This window comes from Crocodylus porosus, unplaced genomic scaffold (assembly GCF_001723895.1).
Source record: "Crocodylus porosus isolate Cpor-Errol unplaced genomic scaffold, CroPor_comp1, whole genome shotgun sequence".
NCBI classification, from domain to species: Eukaryota; Metazoa; Chordata; order Crocodylia; family Crocodylidae; genus Crocodylus; species Crocodylus porosus.
Genome location: NW_017728947.1, coordinates 65,555,315 through 65,577,706, shown reverse-complemented (window position 1 = coordinate 65,577,706; position 22,392 = coordinate 65,555,315). Strand labels below are relative to the sequence as shown.

At 42.2% G+C, this 22,392-nt stretch overlaps 1 long non-coding RNA gene across 2 annotated transcripts in view; it reads right to left on the bottom strand.

Annotated features, from left to right (window-relative positions):
- Positions 1–16,788, bottom strand: part of LOC109321610 — a 61,768-nt gene extending 44,980 nt beyond the window's left edge. For both annotated transcript variants that reach the window (XR_002104106.1, XR_002104105.1), the window contains exon 1: positions 16,541–16,788. This is a non-coding gene — a long non-coding RNA (uncharacterized LOC109321610). The remainder of the gene's footprint in view (positions 1–16,540) is intronic.
- Between the last annotated feature and the right edge of the window lie 5,604 nt (positions 16,789–22,392).

Below are 22,392 nucleotides of genomic sequence, written 5' to 3'. Positions count from 1 at the left end.
TGAAAGAGCTTTTCACATTCCCAAAGCATAGACTTTAAGAACAACACCAAAAATCATGAGAGTTGGCAATACTGCACATGGAAATTGAAGCCTGGGAGAATCTGTGTGGTGGCAAAAGCTCACTGTGGCTTGCACAGAGTGGGGTAGATCATGTGGCAGCGGGAGAGCCCATATAGTAGAGCGGGGTAGCAAGGGAGTTCATGCACTGTGTGGCCTAGAGAAGCTATGGCCTGCATGAATGCAGCTTCCAATGCACATAGACCTATGATTGTGGCCTCTGGGGAGCTAGAAATCTCTGTTCTAGATTATGCAGGAATGCATTTCTTTCTGTAGTAATCTGATGTTTCATGATTTCTGTATTTGCAAATGGATAATATTGCATTGCTATACAGTGAGTTCATAACTGGCAGGTGATATTTATAATTATATGAGGTCCCTTCCAGTCATACTTGCCTATGATCATAACGTCATCTAGTCCAGACCCCCGCTCAAAACAATATCATCCCTGACTAAACCATCTGAGCCAAGTATCTATCTAACCTGTTCTTGAAAATGTCCAGGCATGGAGATTCCAGATTTTTTCGAGGTAACCTGTTCCAGTGTTTGACCATCCTCATAGTCAGAACATTCCTCTTAATCTTGAACTTAAATATCCCCTGCTGAAATTTAAGCCCACTGCTCCTAGTCCTGTGTCTTACAGCTGCAGAGAAAAAAGTCCATCTTCATCCTCTCTATAATCACCATTCAAGTATCTGAAGACTGGTATCAAAACTCCCCTCAGTCCCCTCATTTTTAGTAACTCAAGTTCTTTGACCTCTCTTCATAAGTCTTGCTTCCAATTTTGTGTTGTTCTGTTCCATCTGTCCACATTCTTCTTGAAATGTGGGGCCCAAAACTTGACACAGTACTCCAGGTGAAGCTTCACTAATCCTGAACAGAGCAAAAGAATCATTTCCCTTGATTGTCAAGTGGTAGTCCTGCAAATACAATCCAGTATGTTGCTGGCTTTTTTTTTGTATCAAGAGCACACTGTTGGCTCATGTTCAGCTTATGATCTATTGTAGATGTGTAGCAGGGCACTGGGATGGGCCTGATCCTTTAAGAGAGCAAGCAGCCTGAGGTGCAGGTGGCAGAGGGGAGTTAATGAGGGGCTCACAGAACAGGAAAAGGGATCAAATTTGAGCTATATGACTGGGACAGACATTCAAAAAGCCTGAGCCTGAATTGATTCAATCTGCAGGTTTACCTAACCTGGCTAGGCTGAACATCTCCGTAACTGAACAGACATCCCCTCCGGACTGAGAAAATGTAGGCACATGCCTGTAGTCACTCAAGCTAGAAGCTAGGGGGTGCTAGAGGAGCCCTCCCTCCCTTCTACAGAGCTGAGCTGAGGGGGACATGGCCCTTTATCAATTCACAGCAACATGTTCCATGGGTCGGACAGAAAGTTCTCAACAAAATGGGTGCTTTTCCTGGCCGTTCCTGTAAGCGGGACAGTGTCTATAATCATCATGGTTACATAGCCTATTAAGAAAACAAAGCCTCTCTTCATTAAGTAATGGAGCTCATCTTAAACAGCTCCTCTAAGGAAGGACATTAAGCTACCTGTTGATTAGCCCCAAAAAGCCTGTTTGCCTTTCTTAACTTCCACAGCATGGATTGTAGCCAGCATGTGGTCTGCTAGCTAATGCTGAGGTATCTGCGTAAGGCATAGGGAGGGGTGGGGGGAATAATCCCAGTTTAGCATGGAGAAGCCAGGCAGGCTGTCTGTCCCTGCAAGTTTCTGTTGGAGCTGTAGCCAGGGAGCAGAGGGGAAGGACTAGCTCTGCTGTGGAGCAGAGAGCCCCACCCAGACCAGGCAGCATTCCAGGATGCTGGGGGAGTCTATTTTATCTTAAACAGACAAAGGGTCTGAGATAGACATTGCATAAACCGGTTTGACCCAAGTCAGTTAAGTCTGATACTACATTCAACCAGGTTTATCTCCAACCAGTTTCAGCCATTTTTAAACTGGTTTATGTGCACTGAACATCTGTTCTGTTACAGATTTAAACCAGTTTCTGATCACTTAAACTGATTTATGTGTAATGTCTGTCCCTAGTCTATAAGCCCAGAGCCTGAACTGGTCAGTTAGTCTTACATTGGCAACCAAGAAGTGAGGAGCTCCTGGCTGTAGGGCAGCAGACATCCTGTAGGGATCTGGAGTTAGTTAAACATCACTGGATTTTACAGGCAAGAGGCCCTTGTTTATGTTGAATTCCTAGGGTTTTGAAGTATCTATCAGAGGGCTGTGGCAGGTTCAAGGCCTATTTAGAGAACCAATGACCCAGGAGTCCATAGACTGAGACTCCTGGGCCCCAGCCCAGGAAAAGGCTGAGACCTAGAACAGAAGGGTCTATGAGCCCAGGGAAGGGCTGAAACCTAGATCAGAGGGTCCACAAATCCAGGGAGGGGCTGAGACCTGGACCTGGGGGTCCATGAACCCAGGGAAAGTTCTGAGACCCAGACCAGTGGATCCAAAAGCCCAGAGGGGGGGCTGCATGTGGGATCAGGGGTCCAAGAGTTCTGAGGGAGATGTTGTAAGGCAACAGGGGGTCTGAGAGCCCAAGAGGGATGACTGTATACAAGAGTTAACATTTGTGAGGCTTGGGGTGTGGTATAGAGGAGGAAAAGGCTACTGTGGCCTATTCAGGCTGAGAGGAAACTATGAGGCCTGAAGGCTGGATTGAAGCAAGGGGGGGTCTTATGAGAGACCCAGTGGAAATTATTCAGATTAAGACTCACTTTAAGGCCTGTTGGTAGCCTCCCTTATTCAACCTATACTATTAAGAACAAGGCACGGTAGGAAAGCAATCTTGGGAGAACAACATTAGCATCTGAGCTGGGCAGCAGCTGCAAGGCCACTATTGGGCATCACATAGTGTTACCATATTTCCAGTTCTAAAAAGGAGGATATCTTTCGGGAGGGACCTCTCGCTCCCGACCTACAGCCCCTTGAACCTGCCAGTAACCTTCACTCCTGACCTGCAGCCCCCTGTCCCTGCTGCTGCTTCTTACTCCAGACCTGCAGACCCCTGGCTCTGCCAGTGCCTCTCACTCCCAATTAGGACTGTGTGAAATTTTGCTTGGTGTTTCATTTGGATGCTGTTTTGACTCATTTCAAGCTTGAAACAGCGAGATTGAAATTAAATGCAAGGCTTTGAAACAGCCTCAAAACAAAATGAGGGTACTCAAAACATTTAAAAAATTTCAAAACATTTTGCATTTCGAAGCTGGGCTTGCTTGCAGGGATACAGAAACTAAGGAGAGGGAGGGGGAAGAGTGGGGAAGGACTACTCTGATACTGACTGTGTAGCTGGCCAGTGACTGCGGTCCTCCCCCATGTCCCTTCCAATCCCAGTGCTCCGGGGGAGATATGGAAAAAACAGCTGCACCTTAACATACACACACAGTCACACAAGTCACAAATTTTGCTTGTCAGAAGCTTGAGGTGCAGTTTTCCAGAAACCCCTGCAACTATCTCCTTGAAACCTGGCAGGCTTCATGGCATCTAAAGGAGATACCAGCTCTGTAAGTTTCATCAGGCAAGAAATGACAAAGTATAGGCAGTTTGATTATCAGGACTGAGAGACTGGAGACAAAAGTAGTTTTCTTCTGAGAAATGTGCCCCCACAGGTAGTTGGGTATTCTTGTCTGTTATAGATTCTGGCGCACAGTTTGTAGGGGTGCTGGAGATATGTTAGCAGGTTTTGAATTTCTTGTCATGGCATGGTCTGGATCCATTCCATGTATTTTGGGCTTTAGGAAGTTGGCTTCTGGTGATAAGGTTAGTGAGGTTTGGTGCTTGTTTGAATTTACAAACCACTTTTCACAGGCCTATGAATTACACTTCATCAACCTCCTAGATACAGAAACTCACTGATTCAGTATAGACATTGAATTCATGACATACTACAACCTGCCTGACATTTGACTCCCCAGGTAGCAGGTATCTCTCCACTTTTACCTGCTGCATCCCCCTTCCACCCTCTCACCTCCTGATGCCTCAATTTACATTTTCACTGACTGGTTTTTTTGCCTGCATTGCATGCCAGCCTCTGGCTTCTTACTATTTCTTCCATCCAGGAAGAACACACACAGCAACTGCAGATGCTTTCTCATCCTGACGAAGGGTTTTTAAACCTGAAAGCTTGCAAAGAAGAATTTCTCCAACCATTCAGTTGATCTAATAAAAGATATCAGATTGACCCTAAGAACCTTGTCTGGTCCTTAGACCAACATGGCTACAACCTACACTTTTTAACACACACAAGTGACATGAGTTTTGCTTTCAGCAGTTTGAGGTGCAGTTTCACAGAAACCCCTGCACCACGCTGCCTAAAACCTGGCAGGCCTCATGTGGGCAGCCTTTTAATGCCCTGATCTCAGAGTTGGAGGCAGCAGTTTAGTTTCTCACCAGCCAGCAGGGGAGGAACATCTGCCTGCTGAGCTCCCATGCCAGGAAGAACTTGGAGGTATAAGGGCTGGGGCTATATGGTGAGGAGGAGGCCCTACATCAGTCATCCTGGGCATGACCTAAAACTGCACCCTGCCAGGGTAGGGAGGCCTGGGTAGGACTGCCGGTGGCACAGCAGCCCCAGGAAATGCCAGGGCCATGAACCTCCCTGGTGAAAGGTGGGTAGGAGACACATGATAACCTGCAGCCACCACACAGTCATGGCTGGGGAAAGCCTAGATCTTGGAGAGGCCTGAGGCTTACTGGCTGCAGTGGATTTGTGAGGGTGAGAGCAGGGACTACCATCCCTGCAGTTTTCATCCTGCTGTGCCTTAACATAGACACAAAGTCACATGTCATGTTACTTTGAACAATTTGAGGTGTAGTTTCTCATAAACCCCTGCATCTATCTCTGTGAAGCTTGGCAGGGTTCATGGCCTCACAAGGGTCTAGCATCCCTGCAAGTTTTGTCTGACTCAGGTAATAAGTGACAAAGATATAGGCAGTTTTGTGATTCCCCATTATAGCCTATGGCTGAAACACCAAAATAACATCAAAATTCTGAAACAGTTTCAAAACAGTTTCAGATTAAACGAAACAAGACAGTGACCCAAAACACTGAAATGAATCACTGTCCCTCCAAAACTCCAAATCTGAACCTAAACGAAACACAGTCATTTCACACAACCCTATGAAACACCAAAATGAAACACTGTCCCTCCGAAACGCCATATCCAAAACCAAAACAAAACACTGTTGTTTCACACAGCCCTAGCAGATACCTGTCAGCAGAGTGGGAGAGGGGAGGAGGGAAGCAGCTTGCAAGTCTCTGACAGAGCTGCAACCAGGGATCAGGGGGGTGGGGCCAGCCCTGCTTTCAAGCAGAGAGCCCTGCTCAGCCCAGAGAATATGCTGGGATGTTGGGGGAGTCTGGTTTATCTTCAACCAGCAAGTTCTCTGGGACAGAAATTGCATAAAGCAGTTGGACATAAACTAGTTTCACCCAAATCAGTTAAGTCTGATACTATATTCAACCAGGTTTATTTCAAACTGGTTTTAGCCATTTTCAAACATGGTTTATGTATACTGAACATCTGTTCTTTTACAGGTTTAAAGCAGTTTCTGATCACTTAAATCAGTTTATATGTCATGTCTGTCCCTAACCCAGATGCGGTGGAAGCTGGCAGTTTAGCCATATTCAAAAAGGGATTGGACATTTTCTTGGAGGAAGTGGGCATCAATAGCTATTGAGCATGGGGATTAGGGGTACAGCCTATGAATCATAACTTTCTAGACTTTAGATGCTGGGTGCTGCAAGTGAGAAAGAAACAGTGTAAAATGCCTTGGTTATACCCTGTCATTCTGCCTTTCAGCATCTACTCTCTGCCACTGTGGACCGTTTTTTCAGTCTATCCAGGTTGTTCCTAGCTCTACTTCCTAGACTGTCTGCAACTCCTTGGAAGGGCATATAATGGAGGCTTTAAAAGTTTTGAGCCACTGAGGGCCTTGTTACATTGTAATTTTAGGTGACTTCTGGAGCTTTTAACCTCTGGATTGGCTGTGCATTATTACCTTTTAAGTGGGTTTAAGCACTCATTATTCATCTTCAATTTATACCACTAAAGGACAAGATTATTTTTAATCCGCCTAATTTTGCTCCTGTTCTATTAAGGTGTGCCACTCAAGACAGCTATTCCACCGAAGTTGAAGTCCTCCAACATCCCAGAATGCAGCCTCCCTCCCAGCCAGCAGGGCTGGCTCGCACATGCCTTTCAAGCAGGGCAGGAACAGGAAGTCCCATACCTGTACCCCCCTCTATCTCCTGGCATGTTTCTGGACCAATAGGCCATAGCAGAACAAGAGAGCTTCAGGACTGGAGTTCTGGCTCTGCCCAGCAGGAGCAGTGAGTATATTACAAAATTTAAATGGAGCTTTTATAAAATGCTATATTTCATAAAAGCAGTGGGTCCATAACAGATTTCTGAATACTTAAAGCCAGGGAGTGAGGAAGTCAGCTCCAAATGTAATGAGGAATTCTAGGTGGATTCTTTTAAACTTGATAATCAGTCCACTGCCACCTGATATACCTCGCATGCAGCATTTTGATGTCATATTTGCATTAATGAGGATCAGAGACAAACTTGCACCTATTCCTGTTCTTTGATTGTGGCCTCGTTTTCCAAAATTATAACAAAAAATGCATAGGCATAGTCTATGAATACAGAGCAGCATTGTGATCAAATAGTAGTGATCATAAAACGTGTGGAATTTTAAAATGGGCAGGTTGCTGCCAATAATTATACAGAGAAATAACTTGCCTACAGTCAAAATCACAGACAAGATGAAATCTCATTTCTTAAACTAGATTTATGGATTTGCAGAAGCAGCTCAACAAAACTCTTGTTGCTAAAGCTATTTTGCTTGCTTGATATCACATTCCCCACATTCTTTTGCATTTGAAAAGTGAATGTCTCTGACCACAGCAAATATTTTTCTTTGAATTCTGGTTTTTTAAAATTGAATGTGCACTGGTCCATACTATTTTGTGAGAATGATAAGAAAAAGGGAAATGAATGATGGTCACAACAATATATATAAGTGTTTCATTCATATTTGTTTTAACAAGTTATCTCGGTCTAATGAGGGAAAACTGTTGCTTTCAAAATGTATATCATTCAAGGTGGGAGAAATTAAAGACACAACTAACAGCAACAAAACTGGTATTCATGTTTTTATTAATTGTCAGAAGATTTCAATTCAGGTCATTTGTGTCATAAAATCATATATTATTTTTTATTTCCTGCCAAGTGTTCCTAAAATTTTGTCAGCTAATTAGGAACTGTGTCTTTTCTTCTTTTTCTATAACTTATGTGCCAGCTATGTCAGTCTTCCCAACTTCAGTTCTTATTAAGTGAGACATCAGTTGGCTACACATTTTAATTTCAGCAATGATTTGCCCCATCCACAGTCCTGGAGCAATCTTGCTCTGCTATGGCCTAGTGAAGTCCAATGTCCTAACTGGTAACACAAATTATGTTGTGGAAATTTTACTTCATTCATACTTGGAGTGGTTTCTGCAACCTAAAACATTATCAGTACATATATATATATATATATGACACAGTCAAGAAGATTGTGGAGGATTAGGGCAATATTTCTGCAGAATCAACATTAAGTTCATAGAGCCACAATGAAACACAGTGCTTTAAGATGGAAACCATAGATCTTATTCATGACTATATTGCGGCACTTGCGTATTGGTGAAACTCCACTGAAATCTAATCTAAACTGGAGAATAAGGCCCTATAAATCTAGACAGCTTAATTCTGATCTCCTTGAATTAGTTTTTCTTAGGAGAAATTTCACTACCTTTGGTAAAGTTACTTGCGATTTATACCCATGTAAATAAGATCAGAAACAAATTCTATAACTTTAAACTATTGTACGTTGGGTCTCCATATGATACACTAAGGTACAGACGTACAGCGTAACTCCATTATTTCATTACTTTACAACTGAAGAAATGTAAAAAAAGAAAAGAAGAAATGAAGTATTAAATGTTCCCATAGGTATTAGGCAAGACTTAATATGCATTACAAGTCTGGAATAAAGGCTGAGTTGTATAACAAATTAAACATCTCATTTTTAACAGTGACCTATATTTAGCAGTTCTGACTGAAATACCAGTTTGCATAATACAGTTCAGGCCAACAATACATAAGATTAAAGGACCAGAACCAATTAGACACTATTGCTGGTGTATACTTAATTCTTCAAAGCCAAACTGAGTGTATAATGACAAACATATTATTGGGAAGAGATTTTAGTGTCTTTAAATATTCAGAACATATGTGATATAAAATTCTTTTTACATAATATTTCTCATGTCTGGAATTATCCAGAAGCATATTGGATGAAATCATGGCCCTACTGAAGTGCATAGAAAAATCCACCATAATATACCTTTTATATATTAGGCCAAAGGGACAGAGGGATCAAAGGAAATGTATTTAACAATGAGCATTTGGTTTCATGTCTAATCACTGGTAGTATAGGACATATCAAATATGAAACATCCTCCATGGTTCTATACTCTTTCAGCTCAAGTTGCATGAGCATAAATAAATTTTCAAGGAAAAGCAGAATGTTAGGGTCTGGTAGTGGTAGCATAAGAGTAATGTAGTTGCAGTAATACAGAAACTGTGCGAGAGGAAAGGGTTTCCTAGGGTGACATCTTTCACTAGGCAAACTGCACAGCTGAAACAGAACCAAATAAATCCTCAAATGCAAGATTCCCCCTCCTTGACAATGCAAGTACCCCCCCATACTGTGGCAGTGCAAGAGCATGTAGCTGTGATGGTTCTGAAATTCTTCATGGGACTGGTAGTGGTCATTTAAATAGATTAGTTGACAGTCTTATCAGATCAGCGTATTGCTTTATCTGCATAAAAGCAAGGAAGATTTTAAGGGAATTTTAAGGGAAAGAAGACTTAGAAGTTAATTCTTTTACTGAAGGCACGAAGAGACCAGTGGAGGCAGATTGACATACATCCATTATTTTTTAGGAATGGACCAGTGGAGGCAGAACATCCATTATTTCTGTAGGAATGGATGAGACTTGACTCTTTACTTCATTACTGCTTTTGTCTCTTTATATTTTCTCTAAACTTTCTAAATGTAGAAATAGCAGCAGGATCATTCAAGAATTTCAGGAAGAGTTTGAATAGAATTCTGTTTCCTTTTATGTGCCTACATGGAAGTTTTACAGCTGGGAAAGTGACACTTTTGCCACCTATGCACCAGTTACTATTCTATTTTCCACACTGTGTGAATGCATTAGCTAGGCCACATAGATTGAGCAGTCACACTAGGCACTCATAGTGCATGGCTATGTGCATGCGCCAATTATATATGTGTATCTGTGTCCTAATCTATAAAATGCAGCCATTTTTTTTAGCTAGCGGTAGCCAAAGGAGGGTCCTCCCATATTTCAGCTTCAATAGCTGAGTGTTTAAGACACTCACTTAGGAAATCAGAGTTCTAGCCCTGCATTATCCATGGGCAGTTTGAATCATTAAATCTATAACAGAGGTTCCCAACCATGAGGCTGCATCCCTGTACTGGGCTATGAAGGGTTGAATGCCAGGTAGTGGCATGAGTCCCTGTTCATACCCCTGTCTGTCCACCCGGGTGAACAGCTTCCTCTGCCAGCAGTGACATGCAGGGTTAAACCTGGGTGGCAGAAAAGCCCTGGGAGGGAGACAGCTGGCTCTGTGAGCCCCATCCCACTTCTCCCACCATGGCCATGCCCAGCAAGGCACTGCCCATGCAGCAGGTACAGGGGCCTGCACTGGGCCAGGCAGGAACCCCCAGCCCTGCCTGCAGCTGAGAGCAGGGAGATACGGGTGGGGAAATTCCTGGGGTGAGGGACAGGGAGGCGGCTCCACTGCGTGCTTTTAGGAAAGGCAGCGGTGCCCCTTCTTTCCAGGCAACCTGAGCTGGGTCCCCCTGTGCCACTGCGTATGCAGCCCACTTCCCTGTAGGGTCCCATGATGCCCACAGCTGCAATGCCCAACCTGCACCTGGGTACAAGTTTAAATATTTATATATTTAAATCTGTAAATTAGATTGTTTCTATAGCCAGTCCACCAAAATTCTTTGAGTGAGTTTGCCAGGCCACAGCATAAAAAAGCTTGGGAACCACAGATCTATAAGACTTCCTAGCACAGCACTATAACTATGGGTTAGGTATTATCCAGTTACCCTCTTCAGTGCTCAGTTTGAAGCTGCCTTCCTGAGTATTGATGGATCAAAGATTTTGTAAAGAGAGGTGTGGAAGCAGTAACCAACATTGAAGGAGTGGTAGCATCCCTGCTCTAAGCTTCCCCTCCCACATCCAGGGGCAGGCAGACTACACCATAGAGCAGAAGCTGAGGATTTTCAGATATGATTCACAATCAGGTAGGAATCCCACCCATTCCCTTGCCCTCCATGCTCAGTAGCACCTTTCTTTTCCTTCAATTTCTCACCTCCCCTGCCCACCACTGCCCCTATCCCTATTGTCCATCCCTGACTGACTGGGGGTAGCAAAAGCTCTATAGCTGCTCCTGTCCTGCTCAAGCTAGGCTGCAAGGAGATCTCTACTCATCCAGGGACAGCAGCAGCGGTTCTTCCTCACTGAAAGCCAGCTCCTGGTCTGATAAGGAACATCCCTGTGGGTCAATCCCAGATGCTGGCCTAAAACCTGGGAGGGCTTTCTCCTCCAACACTGTTTTGTCCAAGACTTATGCTCAGGTATGTACATGTATAGATGGGCACATACCCAGCCAGGCCTGTGATAGGCAGAACCAAAGGGGTAATGAGCAAATTATAACGAAAAGATTTGCTTCTTGAAAGCATCTAGCAATAGCATATAGTTAATATTAGCTAAGGCAAAGCTTTCAAGATTGTTTCCTGCAGATGTATCTTGTCTATCATAAGCATAACCGTAATGTTAAAATTAACTGCCTGTACCAATCATAAGACTAACATGGGCCCCTAGAAGTGGAACTAGAAAACAAATTTGCAAACTTTAGCTGATCTAACAGTTTTTGCTTGAAGGGCAGTAACAATGACAAACCTGACCACAAGGTATAATTAATACATTTCAAAAAATTCCAGAAGGAAGTAACTAAGTGGGTTGAACTTAGGTGGGCAAAAATACTAATCTCAGACCCCAAAGTGATGTAGTGTAATTTGCTTATTGGGTAAACCCAAGTTTAGGCAGTAACCTTTTATAATAATTTCTAACACCATTTAACCCCATAGGGTAACAGCTGTAGGATAAGACTGTGAGTGGCTCTAAAACCAACAGATTAGCATAGGACAAGATATAAAGGAACACACACGTCAGGTAACTAGTAGGAAGGATGGAACAGAATGGTCATTGCTGTTCCAAGCCCGGACTCCAGACTCCCAGTGTGAGCAAGGACCAGATCCTGACTCAGGGACTTTCCCCGGTGCTCCCTCCGACAGCGTTGATCGGGGACGCTGAATCAACTTGACATGAGGGACTATTGATAAGTTGCCAACCAAGTGGGAACTCTTTGTCAATTTGTCTGTCTGTTTTTATTATCACTTCTAATTTTTAACTTTTATTGCTATATTGTCTGTTTATTAGTTTAAACTTTTTATTGACTATTATATGTGTAAACCATATTTTGCTATTAAAACATATTTTTATTGCTATTTTGTTGCTATAAGTAAAATTTATCTTTACTGTTATAAGTGAAACTTGTCTTTGCTTCACTCCCAACTCCACCTCCTTGATCCTGAACCAAACAGCCCAGTGGCTGATACATTTGCAGTGCTCAGTTGGCTTGCAACCAAATTGATATACTCACAGTGCCTAGTTGGCCTGTGACACAAGCCATAGCCTACCGCATGTTCTCAGCAAACATGCTTCAAAATATTATAAAAAGTATATTTATATTGAAACTAATGGAAAACCGGGGTCAGCAAACTTTTATAAATGGGGGTGGGGTACACTGCAGCTGTGTGTTGCAGATTCCTGGCTACTGCCCCAGCTATGCCTGCTCTATGCTGAGGGCTGCTCTAAATCCATGCTGATGCAACCTGAAACAGCCCACCAACACCCATGACAAGCAGCAGCTTGTAGTGGAAAATTTAGCAGCAATGGTTGCAGTGGTTGTACAGGGATGTACAGGCAAGGGCAAGAAAGAGCTGTCCACAAAGATCAGGAGTGTGTGAGGCAGTAGCAGAAGATCAGCCTGCCATTAATAAAATGCAGAATGCAGATCACACGCCAGATTAGATGGCTGGGTGGCAGCATGAGATTGATGTGCTGTTAGTAAAACACAGTTCAGATCAAATCTTCACAGGCTGGATCCAATCTCTTCATTGCCAACCCCTGATGTAAACCAGAAGTCAAGCTAATCTAGCAAACAAGAAAAGCAGAAGACTAGACTAAATGAAACCACAACATAATGGAAGGGCAAAAAGCAAGGAGAAAATACAGGAGGATGTAGTATATGTTCATCTTGAATTCTACATTTGATCACAGAGCTCTTGGAAAAATAATGCTTGTATTTCTAGTTTAATACACAAGCAGAAAGAGAATGGAAGAGAGGCAGGGTGACGGGAATGGTACACATCGTATCAAGTTAAGAATGCTGAATGTCTGCTGTGTGATTGTAGGAACTTTTCAAAATCCCAAAGCATCACAAGATTTTGAAGATTCTCTGAAGAACTTAAACATGGTTTACTTAATTGGGCTGGAATCTTGGCTCCAATGAAGTCAGTGGCAAAATTCCCACTGATTTCAAAGGGGCTCTGATTTCAGAGCTAGAGCACACTACAGCAGATGTTTACCCACAAGTATAACTTTCCCATTACTGATCTACTATTAGTGCAGTTCTATGAGAGGTATAAGTGTTGGAAGTGTAAGAATACCTATGAAGATAGTTTTCCTATAAAGGTATTCTCTTTTACCTTGTGTTGTCAAAGCAATTCAACTTCTAGTATAGACCAACCCCGCCTTGTGCTGGCATCTGGAGAAACACAGCATGAACAGATGATGTCCATCACTTACAGCTTCCTGTCTATGTAGCAAATAGATTACTATCCAAGAAGAAGCACCCATTACCTGTAAACCACATTTACAATTCCACTGATTTAATCTAGAATTGGTTAAATTACATGAGGGTTGTTTCAGTCCCAAAACATAAAATTTAATTTACTGTCCCTTCTCTTGTAAACTGTATTAATATAAGTAAAAAAAAAAAAAAAATCTGCATATACTTCTGAATTAATAACCTTACAGGAAAATTAGCTGATGATTATTTGAAGTTTTCCTCTTTTCTTATTGTATGTAAATATGTTTCACCTCCAGTTAACCATAGATTTTTTTGTTTAAACTTATGTAACTGTCTTAACAGAAGCATTAACATGTGCATATTATGAATTTGGTTGGTTTTTTCAACTTTGGTTTTCATTTGTGTAACATTCTGGTTGCCTAGTACTGGGGGGAAAGTTCCTTATATAATAAATTAAGGTTCCACATTTTGTGATGAATATTCAACACCATTTCATGATTTACATGAAAGCCTATGGATCTTAATTATTTGAAAAAAATAATGAAACCATTTAAACATTTAAATGATTTAAAATGAACTAATTTCAGATAATTAAATAATTTAGACTAATTTTTGGAGTCATGGCACAAAGTAATTTGCTTGAGGAAAAAACACACTAACTACAATATTGAGAAAAATAATAGATGCAGAGGCTGTTATCTTTGAAACATAATTTTCAATGTAGTGTTAAATATATACTGTATCAATGTTCTTATTAAATCCCATGGATTTACAGCCTTATTAGTTACTTTAACTGCATTATAAAGCAATATATTTGTATTATGTCCCGGCACCTTTTGGATGTTTTCATTAAATATCATAGACTCATAGAAAACTAGGATTGGAAGGGACATAAGGAGTCATCTAGCTCAACCCTTTGCTCAAAATAAGACCAGCCCCAACTAGACCATCCCAACCAAAGCTTTGTCTAGCCAGGTATTAAAATCCCCAAGGATGGAGAGTTCACAACCCATCTAGGTAACCTGTTCCAGTGGTTTACTACCTTCCTACTGAGGATTTTTTTCCCTAATATCTAGCCAAAACTTCCCTTACTGTCCCTGGGATGGAAGGGGAGAGGTGAAGGTAGATGGTGCCCAGGCAGCCTGGGTTGCAGGCAGTGGTGCCAGTGATGCGGAGCCAGAGGACCCCATAGAAGGAGACTCATGTCACCTGGGGAGAAACAACCTGTAACATACTTACAGTCTCGGCAGTGCTACACTTACCAGCACCACAACCAAAAGAGGCCTGGGGGTCTTGATAGACCATACAGTGAACACGAGTCACCAATGCAATGCTGTAGCTGGAAAAGCAAACACAACACTGTCCTGCATCTACCAATGCATCTCAAACAAGACTAAGGACACACTTTACTCGGCCTTGGTGAGGCTGCAGCTGGAGTATTGCATCCAGTTCTGGACATCACATTTCAGGAGGGATGTGGAGAAGCCTGAGAGAGTCCAAAGGAGGGCTACACATATGATTAGAGGTATGGAGAGTAGGCCATACACTGAGAGACATGGGCCTGTTCAGCCTGGAGAAGAGAAGCATCAGAGGGGACTTGGTGGCAGCCTATAAATATATAAAGGGTGCATATTAGGGAATGGGAGAAAATTTATTCAACAGGGCTCCCCATGGGAAAATTAGGACTAATGCTCATAAATTGTTAGAAGACCACTTTAGATTAGACATAAGGAAAAACTTCTTTACAGCTTGAGTGTCCAGGGTCTGGAATAGATTCTCACAGAAGCGGTACTATCACCTACACTGGATATCTTCAAAAAATGCCTCGATGCCCACCTTGCTTGGGTCGTCAGACCCCAGCAGTCTTTCCTGCTCAAGTGCGGGGGTGGGGCTGGACCTGATGTTCTCAAAAGGTCCCTTCCAGCCCCTGACAACATCCATCAAACTAAGGAGATGCAAGGGAACACACTAGCAAGTTGCATTATTACTAGGGATAACAAATGATTCAAGAATTAATCGCAATTAATTATTAGATTTAAAAATATAGTCATAATTAATCGTGATTTTAATTACACATTTAAACAATAGCACCCCAACAACCTGGAACCTGTGCACCTTGTGGTTCCTCCCTGCCACCACCAACAGCATTCAGCCCCAGCCCCAACCCCAGCCTGCCCACACCTCCTTCACACTCCCGCTGGCTGGAGCAGACCAGCCAGAACCCACACACACAGGCCCAACCCCGGCCCACTCTGTGCCTGCTCCAGACTCACTTGCCTATGCTGAGGATCAGTGGCAGTGGCCATGGGAAAAGCATCCCCTCTCTCTCACCATTGCCAGGCCCTTCTTGTTCTTGCTCCATCTGCCTGGAGCTTGTACCTGGGCTGCCCTACCCTGCTGGGTGGCCCAGAGGCAGCGGTGATGGTGGTGGAGAGCTGCTGCAGGGCAGCCTGGACATGGACTCTAGGCAGCTATAGCAAGAAGGGCCTGGCAGCAGTGGAGGGGAGGGGCCTCTTTTCCCCTGCGCCGAGCAGCAGCTTCTGTCCGACCACCACCAGCCCTATTTTGCCCACACCTGGTCAAAACGGGCGCGATTAACACTCATTAAAACAAGAATATGTTAATTTGTTTTTGCGTTCATCACACCTGTTAACTGAGATTAGTTGACAGCCCTAATTATTACAAATTCATTTTGGAAACGAAGAATATTACAAAGGTGGTCTAAGGCAGAGATAAAAGCAAGATCATCTCTCATTACTTTCCATCATCAAGAGCTGTGACCTTTCAAGAACAGATATAAGCAGAATTATTTTAGTGTTGGAACCAAAACCATATTCCAGATTCAGATCCAAGACTCTAATGCAACCACTCCCCTATGTACCTACACTGAAATTTCATATCTAAGGCTTTATATTTTTTCTACATGGAAGTGATTTTTGAATGGAGCCCAACCAATTGTATAAACTTCAAAGTAAAAATGTATTTTTTCTACAAAAGGCTCTTTTCCATCAGAATAAAATATGCTATTCTCTTTTCCATTCCTTGGCTAATTCTGCTATAGTTAACTTATATTATACAAGAATATTATAGTGCAGATTTCTGTAGCTTGTGCTAACAAAGATAAATGAAAGCAGGGATTGCAATAAAACTTTGCAAACAATTCCATTATAGCTTGTCAACTACACGCACAATCTCAGCTGTAAGTCTTTTCATTTGTGTGTCAATTTTCTCAATGTCACTGACTAAAAATATGGACTTCTGAATGTAATCTCAAAACAAAAGACTAAAATGACTATTCTAGCTTGAAGCTTTTAACTATGTCTTCAGCACTGACATTTCCCCCCCCCTCCTTTCATACTCTATTCTATAACAAAAGCACTACATGAACAAATAACAATTGGGAAGTAATAGAAATTTACTAAAAAATACAAAGTATCAAACATTCACTCACCCATTTTCTTTCCTCCTTTCATATGGTTTCATGCTTTGTTCAAGAAAACCAAGTACCCAAATATTTTCTCAAGTTTATGACATCACTTCAACTATACCCAGGATCTTTGTGTGTTGTATTTATATCCACAGATAAATTAAAGCATTTTTCTGTCTTAAATATTTATAAGAAGTGAAATTTAAGTATATATTCATAAATTAGTTGTGAAAAACTTAAAATATGTGCATATACATTTATTTATTCAGGAAGCAGAGCAGCATTATGAGACGTAACAAAGTTGCAGCTAATCTACTCCAGATTTTTGGCACTCTCTCCCAAACCTGAGTCACTAATCAGAAACTCTCACTTTTTATTATAATCGATAGAATACATTCGCTGATACTTTTTGCTAAAATGTTTTTCACTACAACATTGGAAGGAAAAAAAGCAAATGATTTTACATGGTTGCACTTTCTTTGAGTTTTTAGGTTTATAGAATTATCCCTAATGTCTTCCCCACTCTGAGTGTTACTGATGGTCTCTCCCTCACACACGACACCACTCTAGTACATAGATTCATATTTTTGCCCTGAAATAATTAAAGAAAATTATCTCCTTGTCCAGATAAAAGATTTAAAAAACAGCAAAAATGAATCAATGATGTCCTCTCCAAGGCATGTGCCAGTATAGTAAGGATGGCAGTCCAGAGGACCAGGTAATGATAATAAAGTGCACTGGCATCTCTGCAGGAAGAATCTTTCAAGAACTTTGGATGGACAAGCTTGTAGCTTTCTGTATCTGGGATAAAGTGTTACTACTTCTTATCCTGTGTACCTGTTAAGGATTAATCCTGGGACAATGGACCTGAGCAAAATGATTTATCCCAAGACAAATACAACATCTGTTTTTAGCCTAACTCTACTTAGATCCACCTTGTCACACTGCCTAAAAGATCTTTCAAGCCAGTGACAGCCAGGCCTGGTTAAAGAGCTGTGTGAACACTCTATGTTTGTAGATAAATGTAACTTTAAACATTTTAAGAGAGGAAGGGGACTTGCTGCTTGGGAACATGTATTGGCTGTTCAAATTTTCGTGTTATATTCTTCTGCTCCAATATCAGGTTTACTTCCAAAGAAGTAAACAATGGTAAAATCTACCCTGGATGAAGCAGATGTAAAATTACCATGATTTACTTCCACTTATACTGGTATAGATGCAGACAGACATAATAGTTATATTGGAAGAGCTTCTATGACTGTAATTAAATAACGGTTATGTGTACCGAACCAAGTGGTAACCAAAGATCCATGACAATGTATATGCTCCTAAGTCATGGACTGTGGCAAATGTGGCCCTTCAAAAGAAAAAAACAAACACACTGCAGGCTGCATTACTTGTAGATAGAGGTAATGTGTTTATTGCATTATTCATGAGTAAAGGACAGACACAGCCAAAGACTACAATAAGATACAAATACAATACAATTACTCTGATAGCATTTTCTGTGAGGAGCCATAGGTAATAAACAGAAGAGTCACTTTGGCTGGGGAACCATGGTATGAGCATTACTTTCCAAGCAAATGGTACCCCACATGTCAGTGACTTTGATATCATGGCCTAGTCCTTGTTGGGAAAGGCAAACTTAATCTGCATCCAATTTTGAAAAATTTCCCCACACTGGAGGGGTTGTTTCAGCTGCATGCAATGCATCTGCAAGGTGCATGCCAAAAATCTGAAATGGTGAGACAAGCAGTTTTGAGGAAACTGCACCAGCCTCAGCTATTGGGGCTGGAGAGCACCAGACAATTTGACTTGGGACCCTGCATATTTTTAAATTACTGTGAAAACACTCAGAGCAATGGGTGGGAACTTGAAATATAAATAAAAGGAAGCAATAAATAAATCATAACCAGTTACACAACACAGCTGGGTAGAATGAAAAATGAATATCAAATACACACAAATAATTATTCTGAGAAATTTGCTATGCTAAGAAAATTCACAAGGAAAAAAGCCAAAATAGGAACAAATTAAAGGAAACTGCTCATATGCTTTGAGCAGAAAAAGAGACTAATATTCTTAGCTAAATTAAGCATTGCAAATAGCTTTCTTTGCTCTGTTACTTTGCATAAGTGGCCCTGATCCAAAAACAACTATGCCAATGGAGAGATGCCCATTGATTTCAGCATGTTTGTAGTCAGGTTCTGTATGTTGTAAAACTGGGAGCGTGTGGGGGGGTGGGTAATAAAAAAAGCACTTTGATAGATACCGCTCTTTATGTAGTGAACACGGCAATATAATACCATGACAAAAATAACAATATCTTTGTCGGTGATGTTAAATGTCTAGACTGCTTGGATACAGAAGCTAGAATTATGCTAAAAACAAAGAGACAAGTAATTTCAACGGGTGTGAAGAAAATAAACACAACCCGAATCTGAAAATTATCCCCTCAAGCAAAGATTTCTAAGGAACAGAATTGTCTCTGAATATTGGTCTCTGGATAGCTGTTTCTTTCAAGAATGTTGAAGCAAGGAAACCCTTATGTAGTTAACTTGTTGACCGTGTCATTAGGCAGTTAAGATACACCAAGATGTTTCAAGGCTGACAGTTCTACAGCACTCGGGTGCGGGAGGGAGGGGATAGAACAGATAAATAAATATCAGCTTAAAATACTTGAGATATTTTGTGATTTCCTTTAGAAAAAGCACACCCTTTTCACTTGTATTGCCTGATTATCACTGCTTTCAGGGAATTTATGTAGAATTCTTATTAGGTAAGCTTACAACTTAAATCATCAAACTACAGAGGCCATCAAAATCAGAAAGCACTGCACAATATATCATGTTAAAAAGCAGACTACAAGCCCAACAGCCATTATTTCTCATTTACTCAAATAATAGAGGAGATTTTATGACCGAATCCGAGAAATGAATTACGGAGTTTCATCTTTATTTCATCAGTTTACTGAAGCATTCGTATGAAACTCCGATTTATAATTTTAATCACCTTAAGAGCTGTAAATGGGATTTTTCTACTGATTGGAAAAATGAAACGAATATTATTATTCAGAACTATCTCATTTAGAAAGCTTGTTTTGATGTCCTAAGCCCTACAGAGATACAGCCTATAGCTATTTGTTTTTGTTTCACCTGCCTAGCTTGCATCATTGTTACATTTTGTCGCTGCATAGACACCCACTAGTTATGATGGATAGTGCTGCTGTCGATATGGTCACAGCTAATGAAAAGATGACATGAACACTTACAAACGTCATCTAGATTTATGAACCAATAAGAAAGCTAAAATGCTAAACAAAAGAAGTAGCTAGTGTACCAAACCTATTGAAGAAATTATTCACATTAGAGTTCTTACTCCCTCTGTGACATACAACCTTTCCCTCTGTGACATACAACCTCTGTAGAAACACAGCATGAAATATCAATTTTGGATGAATGCTATAAATATTCAGTCTTAGTGTATTTCTCTTATTACATTGAAATACTCTTCTAATATAGAAGTTCAATATTTTCTATTCATTAATGCATCCAATATTATAAGGGGGTGATACCACTTGAAACAAGAGAATATCCATAGAATATCACTGAATGCCCTAGGAAAACAGTTCAATAATGACATGTTTAGGTATAAAGCTTTTTTTTTTTTTTTTAATGCTGACCTGACAGTTTCTAACAAGAAAGACAGGTAAGGGTGTATGGAGGAGGGTCACTTGCAAGGGCTCATACCATTCAGGTCAGAAGAAAATTTTCCAAAAAACACAAAGGATGGAATTTCTTAGGCCTCCCAGATGCATCAAGTTTTTGAATTTATACAGGTTTCTTTGGTATTAACAAATAATTATGATTCAGATTCTCTAAATCAGGTATCACTGTAGCATGCTGTGGGGGCACCTTTTATGTTTATTCACAATGGAAGGAGGAATTGTCTAGTGAAGCACATGGAAGACATGGATTTAAGTCACTACTCAGCCAGTGGCATATTGCGTGATATTAGGGCAAAGCATTTGTTGTCTGTTCATTATTTCCTCATCAGTAGAATGGGGATGACATTACCTATCTGGAAAAGGTGTTAGGATAATAGATACATTAAATACTGGTTACTATTGTAACAGAGCTAGATCAGGCTCTCTTACAGCCTGGTCTTTGTCTAGTTGGGCTTATGCTTCAGCCTGTTGCAACAAAGGAAGCTCAACATGATTGGACCATTCAACCCAAACTTCTGATTGGACACATCCATGGATGTGGCACAAGGTGATTGGAGAAATCACTGCTATCTGTTGGACATGACCACCTGAGGGGCTAAAAGAAGGAACATGCTGCAGTCAGTGGAAAGAAGCACATGGGCATTGAAGAGTTGGGGTCAGCTGACCCAGAAGGGCAGTCAAATAAGCCCCAGAAGAGCCTGAAGTGAGCAGGATGAGACTGGAGTGAGAGTGGTAAGGCAGAGACTGAAGTGCTGCTCCAAGGGCCAACAGGTTTCAGGAGACAGAGCAGGATGATGCCTGTCAGGTCCTATGGGGCTGTCAGCATATCCTTGCTTGTTATACGGGAGGGAATTGTAGCCCCAGAGGAGCCTTCCCTGAGTGTTTGCAGCCTGTCCATGAGCGGGACAGTGGGGAGAGTCACCCATCTCATGCAGGGGAGAGTGCCCCATTGAATTCTGGGTGCTATAGAAAGAGATTGCAGGCAGGGATCACAACACTACATAGTTTTACCTAGATGTGGAATAGGATATAGAACCCTCTCAGGAATGCAGGAGTTGCATAGTTATCTACAGGGTGCTTGCCTGAATCTTTGCTGAGAAGGAGGAGCTGGGTTCAGGCCATGGCCCGGCAAACTGCAGACTGGAAGCAGCTGTGGCCCAGCAAACTGTGGACCACTGCGTGGAGCCTCGCAGCTGGAATTTCCAGCTGGAACACAGGTAAAGCAAGTTCCACCCCCCGGCCCCTGGAGGAGTTGTGGCCTCTCCCCCTGGCTCTGTAGGGCTATGGTTTGCTGGTCTGCGGTCACTTCTGCTCTGATACCTGACCTTCTTGCAGACCAGCATTCAATCCTTCAGGCCACTGCCCAAGGGTTGGGAACGCCCTGCTCTATAGTAATGGGTGTCATAAAATTGCAAGAAAGATAAAGTCAAAACATGAGTAAGTCAAACAGTGACGTAACTGGGGCAGCAGGGTGATAGGGACAACTGTCCTGGGCATCAACTTGTGAAAGAGAGAAGTGAAAAGAAGTGGCTGCTGGTGGCAGCCACACATTTGTGACTGCAAAGAGGAAGTCATTGCTTCCAATTTGCCCCAGGTTCCTGGATGTATTCTTGCACTAGTGAAGTTGGCTTAAAGCAGGGGTGGGCAATTATTTTGGGAGGAGGGCTGCTCACCCAGTTTTGGAAAGCTGTCGAGGGCCACATGCATAACCCCGCCCTTTGACAGGTGCCCCACCCCCTGGTCACCATCTTGGGACCAATGTCCCTGGGCCAGCACCAACGAGGCCCAGAGCGGGGCACAGGCTGGCAGGGGTCTGTGGAGCTGGGCTGGGCTGCACCAGCAGGGAGGGGGCAGGGATCTGATTTAGCCTGGATGGGTGAGCCTGGATTAATTTTCCATAGAGCCCCTGCCAGCCAGGACCCTGTACCTCTGCTGTCCTGCTCTGGGCCCTGCCAGCACCAGGCCTGGGACACTGGTGCAGGCCCTATGCACCTGCTCACTCCCAGTGCCCCCCAGCCCTGCAGTACAGACAGGGGGTAGCGTGTAGCCCTGACCCCCTGCTCCATCCTAACGATGCGGCCAGGAGAGCCCCTGATTGCCTGATGGAGGACTACCATGCTCTGGGAGGCGTGCTGAGGGAGATGGGCGC